At 36.3% G+C, this 12,825-nt stretch overlaps 1 non-coding gene across 1 annotated transcript; it reads right to left on the reverse strand.

The window, feature by feature from the left end:
- Positions 1 to 4,196: 4,196 nt before the first annotated feature.
- LOC146004537 (small nucleolar RNA U3) lies at positions 4,197 to 4,399 on the reverse strand. The gene has a single exon (XR_014443936.1). It is a non-coding gene; the product is annotated as a small nucleolar RNA U3 (small nucleolar RNA).
- Positions 4,400 to 12,825: the final 8,426 nt, after the last annotated feature.

A 12,825-nucleotide genomic window follows, 5' to 3' on the forward strand; every position in this document is an offset into this window, starting at 1 on the left:
TAGAGCGGCCATATTGGAAGCGTCACTAGCGCTCAGGTGGTAATTTTAATCGCGAATTGCGAGCGAACCGAGCAAGAAAATTTTTACATCCATTTCTTTGCAGGCTTTCAAGAATATTAATTTAATAGGATGTCAATACATTCTTAGTCATTTCCAGTTTCTCCTTTGGCATGTTCGGGTTCGAAAACGTTGTGGATACCATATCGCTAAATAGTCTCCAAAATTTAATGTTCGAACTCTCTCTCCACTACAGAAATCCCTTGAAAATCTAAGATTTAACACTTTATCAAGAGCTTTCTATCTCCCCCTTTAAATTAAATTTAATACTAAATCAATTTTAGACTTACTGTTGATATTGAAGAGATTGCCTCCTCCAAAAAATTAATTCTCAGTCTCCACACCAGAATTTCCGCAACAGTCTAAGGCAATAGCAATACACAAGAATTGGATACCCCCTTCAATTTAATGCTCAATCCACCTCTAACTAAAATACCCGCCATAATCTAAGATCTAGAGTTGGATACTGTCCCCCCCCCAATTTAATTCAGAATACCCCCCCATCACACACACACACACAAAGAACTCGCATATCAATATGTAAAAGTTGGATATCACCCCCCATCACCCCCACCACCTTCGATAATATCCTTAACCACTTTCTTTTCTTCATCTAATGGATTAAATATGGTGCATTTAAGGTGTAAAATCTTTACATGTATTTTGGAAAAAGATATAAATGTTGAATTTTATATTATTTGAAGGAAAAAATATCCCCTGTGGCACCCCTGGCTAAATAAACTAAAAGGCAAAAACCTTCATAATGGGTTCCGACTCAAAACTCTTCTGGTTTCTGATCATGTGATAGCCAGATCAAGGGACGCGTTGCATTATGGGTTGTAGATACAATGTCTGCTGGGTCATAAAACGCTTTCTCTGGTAGGGGCGTCCCCTACCACCTACAAACATGCAAGACCTTATCGACTTAGTCCGAAGCCTGTTTCCTTACGTCTTATCAGGAAAATGCACAGCGTGGTGTTTGCAAATACCAAAGTGCATTTCCTTTCTTCCTTGACTTATTAGGGAGCGGATTATTTAGTTTTTTATGTCCTAAAAACAGTGAAAAATGTGGCAAAAGCCAAAAATACTTTCATTCAAAATTATGTCAAACAAATAAATAGGTATTCACCAATGAAAACAGGACGTTAGATGCTTGTTGCATTCTGTTGATTACAATGATCAACAAAGCACTAGTTCCTTGAACGCCGATTATATCTGAACAATGACTTGTATTGTGAAAATAACTTTTCCACATCACACGTACAGTCAGACGCGCATATTAATTTTGAAGTGGGGGATGTCATGCACATTTGCACCATAAACACTTGTACGTTCACTTTCCATAACCTGAGCAACTTCACAAAGTTTTGGCATCTCATGTTTTTGTCGAACAGACTTCGGAATTTGTCTTTAAGCGCGTTCAAGAATGTCCGTGCTAGAGTTCAATTTCCATTCAACCAGTTTCGTAGAAATTTCCAGTTCTATCACTCCACACAAAAACATTACATTTTGCAGACAGGAACACCAAATCGTTTTGTAAACATCCATCTTTCGATAAATCTTGAAATATCGCAAAGTATTTTGACTATTTTATGGATTAAGTCCAAAATATGCGTTTACACAAAGAATTCGGAAATTTTAATTTGTCAGGAATGCTTAAATATGTACATTTTATGTCATTTCCCTAGAGATATATGTTTATGTGCTAATGGTAAAATTATGCAATTCGTGTGAAATTAAGACTTGCACATATTACATTGCAGCCACATGATCGGAACTCCTAAAGAAAAAATATATTTTACCTAAAAATCCGCTCCCTATAAATTATAAGTCGCATAAAATATACAGAGTTTCTGATTAAGAACGTCCCTGTTTTATTTTCTTTTACTATACAGGGAGACCAGCGAAACTAGAAAATAATGAATCGGTAATATATAGCAACTAACAATATTTTTTGAAAAGAAATCAGCACACTTGCCCTTCTCTAATCTATCCAGACCTCAGGGGTGGTACGGATACCGAGATGACCAATTAAAAATCGAGATGAGTACACGACACACCTGACTGAAATCGAAGCGAGGTGAGATATTGTGCCCGGGACCCTCTGTAAACTATAATGCATGAAAATTTTTACCCAAACAAATCTTATTTGCGACTTATTCGGATATGCCAAGCGTGTATATACCTAATTATTTATAGATAAGTCGCACAATTTGTCCATATTAATTATAAAGAAGTCGTGATAACTGTGAACCTGTTCAGCTCGGTTGCATACTTTTATAATAAAATAGAAGTTCGCAGGTTCGTAGACTCGAAGCGACTCCCTAAACAGAAAAACGTTATTATGAAAAGCTCCACACGATGCAAAAAGTTTATGCGTTCACATTTTGTGTACGATACTTTTTGTAAGATGTGTTTAGAGATAAGAACAAGACAGACATTTACGAGAGACGAGACGACACGAGAATCTGCCCAATCTTATTAATTGACTGAGAGTAGTATCGTCTTGATACTAATCCTATCAGACTAGCAGGAGCGTACCCAGACAGAAAAATTCGGTAAGGGGTTGAGAGGGGTCATAATTTTCATAAACGTTATGAAGTATACAGGGTGTACCAGAAGTGACAGAGCAAACTGGAAATGTGAAAATTAGACGGTAGTAGATAAAAAAAAAAGTCTCAGTGAACATGGGATCGCAAATCCGGTTGCGTCCTAATTGCGAATAGCGCCTGAATCGTCATAATTGCGAACACATGAAACTGAGAAATATTTCCACGTCCTAATTGCGAACACAACTGAAAACCTGTTTTTAAAAACAGATAAGGGTAAGACACGAGAATTCTGGTTTTTGCCAGCACCAAAGGAAGAGAGACTTTGAAGACCCAAACACATTTTTTAATTTTTTTTTAATGGATGGGACGTTTTCTGATATAATACCATACATGCAGACTTGGGATGTACGAATTTAGAAGCAAATGTTGTACCTGTAGTCTTTGCGTTTCCACCAGACAAGAAAGAAGACACTTTACGTTGTTTCGATTAATCTTGAGGGAAATACCAGAGTGGAACCCTGAAACGGCGAATATTGACTTCGAGGCTACTGCTATTTCTGCTTTAAAAGAGGTTCATACCACGATTAACATTCACGGTTGTTTTTTTCCATTTTACACAAAATCTTTGGAGGAGAATTCAAGAAATTGGCATGACAACATCTTACAAAGAAGATGAAGAAATAAGGAGGAGCATCCGTATGTGTGCGTCTTTAGATTTTCGAAAACTAGTAGATCATGAAGCAAGATATTTACGAGCAAGCTCCTCGTAATGAAAACCTCGTTTAGTTCTTCGACTATTTTGTGGACCGGTGGCTCAAATACCCCTTACTGCCAAACGATATGTGGAACTGTTTCAACAGGACCCACAGGTCACTGAGTCTCTTTTAAAAAGAGTTAAAAGGTCTCAGGAAGTGTGAGAGAAAGTTGTAGGTCACAAGGCAGAAAAATGTGTTCACAATTAGGAAGCACCCCTTCCAGTATTCCTGTTCAGGCAGGAAGTGTTCGCAATTAGGACGACACCGCAAATCCGCCACTGATTTTATGTTCAGTTACGTGAAATAAAAGGTACAGAACTACCTTTCATTCCCTGTGATAGTTACCATTACACAATAGTTTCTACATTATGTATTATCAACTTAAAAATAGGTATTGACTTATCAGACACCCTGTATATTACATATATTTGAAGAATATGCAACATTTTTACAAATATGTTTTAGGATATCCATGAATCAGATACAAACAATGTCAATTGTAAATTTAAACTTACTGTCGCAGAAAAATCATATTAATAAGTTAATAAGTTGACTTCTATACAGTTCAATTCTTATATTCAGTGATATTTTCTCACCTTTTAGAACCAAGAAGGATACAAAACACGACATCTGATTAGCCATCTAAATATGAAATGTTCCTGATAAACCACACCAGAGATAAGATGTTTAGTGGTCTTTAGTGAATAATACGTTTGTAAGAGGAAAAATTAAACTGGATATATCGCAAATAATAATCGCTACCAGAAATATTGACTGAATATGAATTAATCATGATAAAAGCTTCTTGAATTTTATTTATTTGTTCATAAAAACCACCCATGCTGTGTCTTTCCCCTCCCATCCTCCAAGAGAGCGGGGAGCGATCATTAATGACCAGGGGAGAGCACAAGCAAGTTCCTCATCCATTTCACCCTCAGAGGAAGGAGCTACAAGACTTCATTGTGATTAAGTCGTTCCAATGTTTCAGGATCGACGAGAATCAATCATGCAGAAATGATCCTGTGAAGTAGACTACAATAATAAATTAGGCACTTTTTATAGTGTTAACCCGTTGAGACGGTTATGCCAAGTCATGTTGATGTCCGTTCGTCCTCCAAACTAGGGATGGCCAAACGGATCCGGATCTGGATCCGAATCCGAAAATCCGGATCCGAGAGTTTCGTATCTCAATCCCATTATAATATTACCACACCTTAAAAGGTATTATGATCTTCGATTACAAAGAAATTTTTCATTAGTTATTCCTTCATTTTTTTTTTCAAGTGTTGTTCCTAAAATACTTTGCTACGCATCGGCTAACACACTCGTGCACAAAAATAATCTTACTTGTTTAACATAAAATGTCAGAGGTGATTTTGTAAATGCCATTGAAACGAATATGTATTCATTCGAATGTATTGGAAATGGAAACACACATAAATGTGAGACATTAACAGATTTAACAAGATAGAAATGTTATACAAAAATTATACAATTGTTCTACAGTTACAGTTTTAAAAATTAAAATAAAACATTATAATATATGCAGTGTTATATAATTACAAAGTGTAAGACTAACAAGGGAGGTTATATAAGTGTCCCCCTCCGATTTCAATGAAACTTGGCAGATGTATATATAGGAAGAAATACGTGTTTTTTGTTTCGGCTAAAAAACTGTTCAAGGGGCAACCCCCTCTCAAATGTCAAGATGAGGACAAATTGATGTGGAGATCTGACCCGTGTGTCCCCCTCCGATTTCCATAAAAAAAAAAACACGTACTTCTTCCTTTGGGCCCCTACACCTGCCAAGTTTCATGGAAATCGGAGGGGGACACTTAGATAACCTCCCTTGTAAGTGTATTAATTACAAATCGCGCACACACACACACACACACACACACTATATATATATAATGTATGTCGCTTTCTATTTTTTTACTTTATACGTTAATTAATATATACCCTTGAAATTTAATACTAATACCTAAAATTATGGCATAATCATAGAGAGTATTATATTAGTTCTATTATGTCTTGTTGACAAAATTATGTGAAATTTGGTATAGACGTTCATTTTATTGATTTTAAATCATTAAATTTATTTTTGTCATATTGTTTTATTTTGAATGGAAATTATTTCATTACTAGAGAAAAGATATCTGTAGAAAGAAGTAATAATAATAATAATAATAATAAATTTTCTTTATTCAGCGGGCGAGGTTCAGCCAACGGCTGCTCTGCCACCTAACCCTTGTCAATATGATAATACATATGAGATTATTATAAACTTATGGAGCAGTAAGCTAAACGTAAAAATTAATAATAATAATACAAATAAAAAAATAAAAAATTAAGAAAAAAAATACATAGGAATTAGTTGCATACAAAAACTAGAAATACAAAAGACAATAGTAATAATAATACAATAATACAATTCCTTTTAGTGAGTGACTTGATACCTTCAGTATGTGCCCCGACTCTGCCATTGTTCCATTAACAGCAGATCTTTTATTTTACCTTTGAAATATAATGAGTTATTTACACTAGCGATATTTTCAGGCAATGCATTCCATGCTTTGGGAGCCGAAAAGGAGAAGGATGATTTGTAGGCCGTGGTAGAGTGATGGGGTAAATCGAAGTTGTTCCGCTTACGGGTAACATACTGATGGATTTCGCTACGGGAATGCATCTTCTCAAACAGGTACTGTGGTTTACCTTCTGTCAGTATGCGGCGTATAAAACAGAGATAGTGCAACTTCCTTCTGTTTGCCGTGGTAAGAACCTGATTATTATTTAAGAATGGAAGAATATGATCGGATCTTTTTGCTTGAAAAATGTATCGGAAGCACGCATTTTGCACCATTTGTATTTTTTTACTGAGCTTTTGCGAGAGTTGAGGACCGTAAACATTATCACAATAGTCGAACAATGGGTAGATTAATGCTTGGATGAGTCTTAGCTTGCATTCCGCAGGGAGGAAGTCAAGGAAACTATTCAGATTCCTAAGTGTTCCATAAGCTTTCCTACATTGCGTCTTTACATGTTCTGTCCAATCAAAAATTTCGTCAAAAATCAGACCAAGATTTTTAGCAGTGTTATTCCTGACAATTGGCAAATTGTTTATTTTGAGCTCGATCTTAATATTTTTAATTAACGACCTTGAATAATTAGAACCAATGATTATGAAAGTGGATTTTTCTGGATTTATTTTAAGACCGTTAGATACACACCAGTTACTGACGATGTTCAAGTCAGAATTTAGTGACTGAAGCTTATGTTCCAACGAAGCGTAATGATCTGAGAAATATAACTGGGTATCGTCTGCGTAAAAATGTGGAGTGAAGAATTTTATGACTTGCTGCAAATCTGCAGTGTAAAGGGCGGCACGCCTGCTTTCAGCGTTATAGGTTGAGACACGTGAGATGGTGAATTATGTAATACGACCCTTTGACGTCTGTTAAATAGATATGTTTGAAACCAGTTTAATGTTGAAGGAGAAAACTTGTAATATTTAAGTTTGGCTAATAATAAATCATGCTGCACAGTGTCAAAAGCCTTACTGAGATCCAGAAGTACTAAAATAGTGACTTGCTGTTTGTCAATGGCATAGAGAATATCATCCACAACTTTAGCAAGAGCAGTGGCTGTGCTGTGTTTCTCACGAAATCCGGACTGCAGCGGGGGCAGTAAACTATTCGTGTTAACGTAGTTTAACGTCTGCGAATGCACTATTTTCTCGAGTACTTTAGATAGCACAGGCAAAAGACTGATAGGCCTAAAGTCATTGTAAGAAGTGGCGATCTGCTTTTTCTGAAGTGGCAGGATTCGTGCTTCTTTCCACATTTCAGGAAAGACGCCACTGGAAAGAGAGGAGTTAATGACGTGAGTTAGCGGAGATAAAACATAAGGCAAAGAAAGTTTGAGCATTTTAGTGCTGATACCATCTACTCCAAAACTATTTGAGCGTATACTATAAATAGTTCTATGTACATGTTTTTCAGTTACCTCAGTAAAGCTAAAATATTGTTCAGCGGTGGAACAGGTTTTGTTCTCGAAATTCTTTATTTGCTGAGCCTTAAGTGGAGGAGGAATTTCAGATTCATTGCAAATTTTACCAAAATGGTCATTAACAGCATCTAAATCTTCAGTGGTACTTATGAGAGAGAATGTATTATCGTGAGACTTTTTATTGTTAACAATACCCAATTGTTTCAACTCATTCCATGTTTCTCTCCGGTTTAAATTTTTCCCGCCAAATTTGAAGGTAAGATAAGATACAATCTATACCATGATGCAATTTATTTTTTCTATTTATGTCATCTTGTAAGTAAATCATCTTTAAGTATCTACAGATTATTTATTATACATTATCAAATAGATATAAACGTTCAAACATTTTTTCAGTTTTTTGGACATTATTATAAAACAAACGTTCTCAACTCATAAAGTAGTTAATTAAATAAATATTTTGAAACTTTATGTTTTTATTTCCTCAAAGTGTTTTACTCTGTCATCTACCGGTTATATTTCAAGTGCATGTGTCTTAAGTGTGTATTTTAATTGTTTTTTGTTTGATTTTTTAAAACTCTACTTTTTGCACATATAAGCTAATCGAGAATGGGCATACAGTGTAAGGTGGGATCCGAACTAATATGTGCCTCCACCGAGTATCGAACCGGGACACCTTGATTACAAGACGTCGACGGGGTTCTGGTATACAAAGGAACTTAAGGAAGAACTATGCTAAGGGCTCAATTGAAAATTTCGAGAAATGGAACCTTTTATTTTCGTCTCTATGGTGTCGTATTTTTTTATCTCGTTAGAGCGACGAGATAACGAATTGAAATGATGCGCTGCATTACAATTAGTGTAATAATAATAGCAAAGGCACTGATATTTTTACCAATGAGCACACAGCGTCAAGTAAAAGATCTGTCTGCTCAACGAGCACTTCTCAGCTACTCGACGACCCCCTGATATGTTATATGTATGGAGCGGAAGTTGAAATTTCATCTCTTTTCTGACATTTCGGACACGATGCCCATTAAATATACACAATATTACACTTCGTCTAGAAACCAAAAGAGGTAATTTTAAAGTGCATTTATTTGCATTTTTTGCCAATTTTCAGGTTTTAGGTCATTTTCCCGTCATTTCTCGCAATATTCTGTGTATTGTTTCGTCATATTTTGTCACTTCTTTCATTTTGGTAATATTCTTGAGTCTATTCACCAAGGTGTAAATATATATCTTGCAGGATTGCAATTTACGAGCAAAAGAAATGCTGAACTGGTGACAGTCTTTGTTGTGACGGGGGAAACCACCAGGTGAGGCAAACTCAAATTTAAGATCAAATAAGGAGATTGCATTTTGTTTAATTTCGTTTTTATTTTAATTTTTAACCCGAAACTAACAAATTTACAGGTCATTTTTTTTGCATTGTTTACGTCATTTTTCCATTTTTTTAGGATATTCTATAGGTCATACACCTATATTTTTTAGGTCATCAACTTCCGCTCTAAAGTTATATGCGTCTCCATTGCACGCGAAGGAGGGGCAGGAGGCACACGCCTACCTCCGTCGGTCAGTCCAACCCTAATACGTTACCCAAACAAGGAAAACAAACATGTGCATCTTTGTATGGTATTCACAGATATATTTATCGGTATGCCTACTGTCTGCCCCCTTGGAAAATATTCTCGCCCTCTCTTACCTCCATATTCATTCATCAGAACAGGAGCGGCGCAAAAAGTGGGCCAAACCCATCCAAAACCAGCCTGCACCAACCTGTCTAAATCTAATGGGCAAATATCGTGAGAAAACAAAGCGAAAGGGTGTAGAGAATGTTGAACATATACCTTTCTTCAAAGATGCGAACTTTCTTTCAGATAGTATGGCGCCACAACTGCATTAGAAATAAGGAAAAAAAGAGGACAGGCTACCGGAACAGGAACGTATCGAGGCAAGTAGGGGAGGGCTAAGGAGGCTGAAGCCCCCCCCACACGAAATCCTACAAATATCTCATTTAAATGTTATTTTTATTGTTAATAACAGAAAAAAGTTACAACCACAGTATAAACTGCATTACATCGAAAACAGTTTAGTGTATAATAGAGGAATCAGGTTATATTTTTATATTCTACCATTTAATGCAAAGAATAAATGGATCCACATTTTGCAAAACTTATAGTTTTCTTTGTGAGAGGTCACACAATATAAACTTTAACCACTAACTGTTAAAGCCTTTCTTTTAACGATTGTGCAAAAGCTAATAGCAAAATGCAATAACTATGATTTTCAGTACACTAACTGTACAAAATATAAGAAAAATAATGGACAACAATTGTATTAGCTCCATTTATGTAAAAATAACAATACATTTGGATTGAAATTGGTATATTTTTAATAAGTTATAATAGTTATTATTGTAAAATAATTATTATTATTGTCATTATTATTTGCACTAATCAAGTTTTATCTATGGACTGGCCCCCTCTACAAATATTTCTGGCGACGCCCGTCCTGGTAAGGGATGTGTCCCTCCCCGAAATAAAATTCTGGCTACGGGTCTGAATGTATCCATAATTATTCTTGTGGGGGTCAAAATGGCCACAAATGCGCGTTTGTGCAACATCTTAGGGAGATTAAGGATAGTAGGTGGCGGTTCTGGTGGATGTGCATAAATCACATAATAATTCAGACTGCATGATAGTGGTACTAGAATGTGCCCACGCCTTTAGATTTAAACAGAAATTGTAGACTGCAGCCCAATCTACAAATGGACCTTCACAGAAATAAAAATTGCTTGAAAAGTGCCACAAGATGAAAGAAATGAGTTATTTCAAATGTGCTAAGATATTAAGATATAGAAATAACAAACCATCTTATGCAGTTTCAGTTTTCTTTCAGTCACTTTAAACACATATAGGCTAATCGGGACTGGACCTGCGGTTTAAAGTGGGATCCGAATCACTATGTGCCTCCACTGGGTATCGAACCCGGGATCCCTTGATAACAAGGTGAACGTCATAGTAGAGACATATCTGAAACTGTTTGGTTTAAAGATTTTAACTGAAATTGTATACAGAGCAATGGCGAAGCGTGGTGTCGCTGGAAGTGTAGGTAGAGAAAAATAACCAAACCCGAACCCCACTCTCTAAGCCGGACTCCCTTCCTGTTTCCGTAAGTAGGTGCTGCCGTGTGGTTGCAATGGGCGAAACACGTCAAGTAACGAAAAGATTGTGTAGGGAAGGTATCAGCAGTAACGTGCAAGTATCAGGTGCTGTAGTCCGCCATGACTTGTTTTTGTGTGAATCAAAGTTTGTACGGTGCACAACAGTGGGAATTTTGCTAATTAAGAGAGAGGTAAGTAGCAATCTTGTTACAATTTAGACACTAGTAAGTATTGTACTTTGAAATTATGGTAATGGTTTGTTTGAAGATACGTGTGGTTTTATTGTATAAACAATAAGACTCCACGAGTAAAATGCCCTAAGTAGGACCCCTCAATGAATACCTAACATTACAATTGTAATTGAAGCAAAGGGTCGTTCCTCGTTAGTAAAACCCTTTTACATATTGTTTCAGATGTTCAAGGGAAAAGGCAATGCAGGTGGGAGAAGGTCCAACAAATGGAAAGGGCGATTGACGCAGTTAGGATATTGGTAGTCTATATTATATTACTTTTGTACATCTATATTCTTTATGCAAGCTCAATAAATGTAATTCATTTACTACATATCATATATTTACATTTCTTTGCCTCTTTTCCAATTTTTGGAACTTGTTAAAGGAGGGTCCGACTTTGGCCACTTTTTCTCCGTTGTTACTTTTCGTCCCTTTTACAGAAATGCTTACCGGCAAAGCATCATGCTCTTGAAGGTGGATTAAGATACTCAAAACGTTAGCAAACATATCAAAGAACCCATTTTATTAAATTTCTAATAGAAATAATATGCCATAATGACACCAGGGATGAAAAACTAAACGGGGGTCCTACTTTGGTCACTTTCCTCTACTAGAGTGCAGCAGCGAGAGAATTTCGCACGAGCGTTAAATAGTTCGCACGGACGACACTAGGCAGAGTACGGAATTTAGAACTTATTTGCTCGAGCGAATAAAATATGGTGTAAATAAAAGTTTGATAGAAATTTTCTAAAAATTAGTCTTTTCAATATTTTTTTAAAAAAATATATCCATGTCATACATATACTATTACTCAATAACTACAAAATTTAAATATGGGACGCCAATGTCATCCAGAGTTATGTTAAATTTAGATTGAGTAGGTTAGGTAATGTATGATAAACTTTGATAGACAATTTCCTGTAATTCAAAAACAAGTCTAACAGAAATGAAGTACAATATTGCTTGAATTACTGTAGATGAAGCTGATGTTTACGTTCCCAGTTATTAGAAATGCAAAGTCTGGCCCTATAGGCAAATCCGTTATTAGTGCACATAGCGAAAAAGGGAAAGAGGAGAAAGTTGTTGGAAATAGGGGCTCAGCCTCCCCTGGAACTGCCATCAGCCGCTCTTTACATTAGGTAAACTATTTTGCATAATTTGTTTGCAGTGAAGAGTGAAAATGTACACAGCTCACAACTTTAAGGATAAATCCACAGAATATGAACAGTATCTATATTACATTCGCTCATTTTGTTTATGAGCAGAAATAGATGCAAGTATTTAGAATATTCTGTAGGACTTCAGAAAGTTCTTTCATAGGGAAGCTTCTTTATCTGTACCTTCACTGTCCCTGTTGCAGCCTCCCGTTTAGACAGAAATCTGTGACTTTGATGTCATCCCTCCGCATCTGCGTCAAAGGTCAACAACAGCTCCCAAGTTTTGGGAAGGAAGGGGAGTTTAATTGCTTCGGCCGGGGGTGGAATATACTGTAGGCACTGTGATTAAATATTGTGCGTCTTTTGTGTGTGATATAGCCTACATATCTGTATCATCTAAAATAGTATGGGGTGTGGAAGGGATAATTTCAGTATCAGTCAATTAACACTTCAAGAGATGTTTTAAAAGATGTAGAAAAATGTAGTATTTAGTATATGATATTTATAAATGAATGACCCCCCCCCCACACACACACACAATTTACCTTCATTTAATATTTTTTTAAAAAATGGACTTGGTTTACAAAGCCCGTGAGCCCCCCTCCCCCCCTGGAGATCAATTCTAGCTACGGGCCTGTGCTTGTCCCGGAATATTTTGTGTCATCACTTTATCGCACAGTACTGGGTAAATTAAGAAATGATGACGATTATTACAAGCAAAGTAAACAAGTAAAAAGCTTGGCAGTGGCACAGTGTGAAGAAGTACGTATTATAGGCTGATTTTTATTTGTGCGTGTTAGCCTTTTCGGTCTGGAGAAGGGAAGAGTATGCGCGTCACATGTTCACGTTCTTTCCGACTCATTTTTGTAAAACAGATTTCCTGACTTTTCTACGCAA

Source organism: Lepisma saccharinum, chromosome 21 (genome assembly GCF_977018435.1).
Source record: "Lepisma saccharinum chromosome 21, izLepSacc3.1, whole genome shotgun sequence".
Taxonomy (NCBI): Eukaryota; Metazoa; Arthropoda; class Insecta; order Zygentoma; family Lepismatidae; genus Lepisma; species Lepisma saccharinum.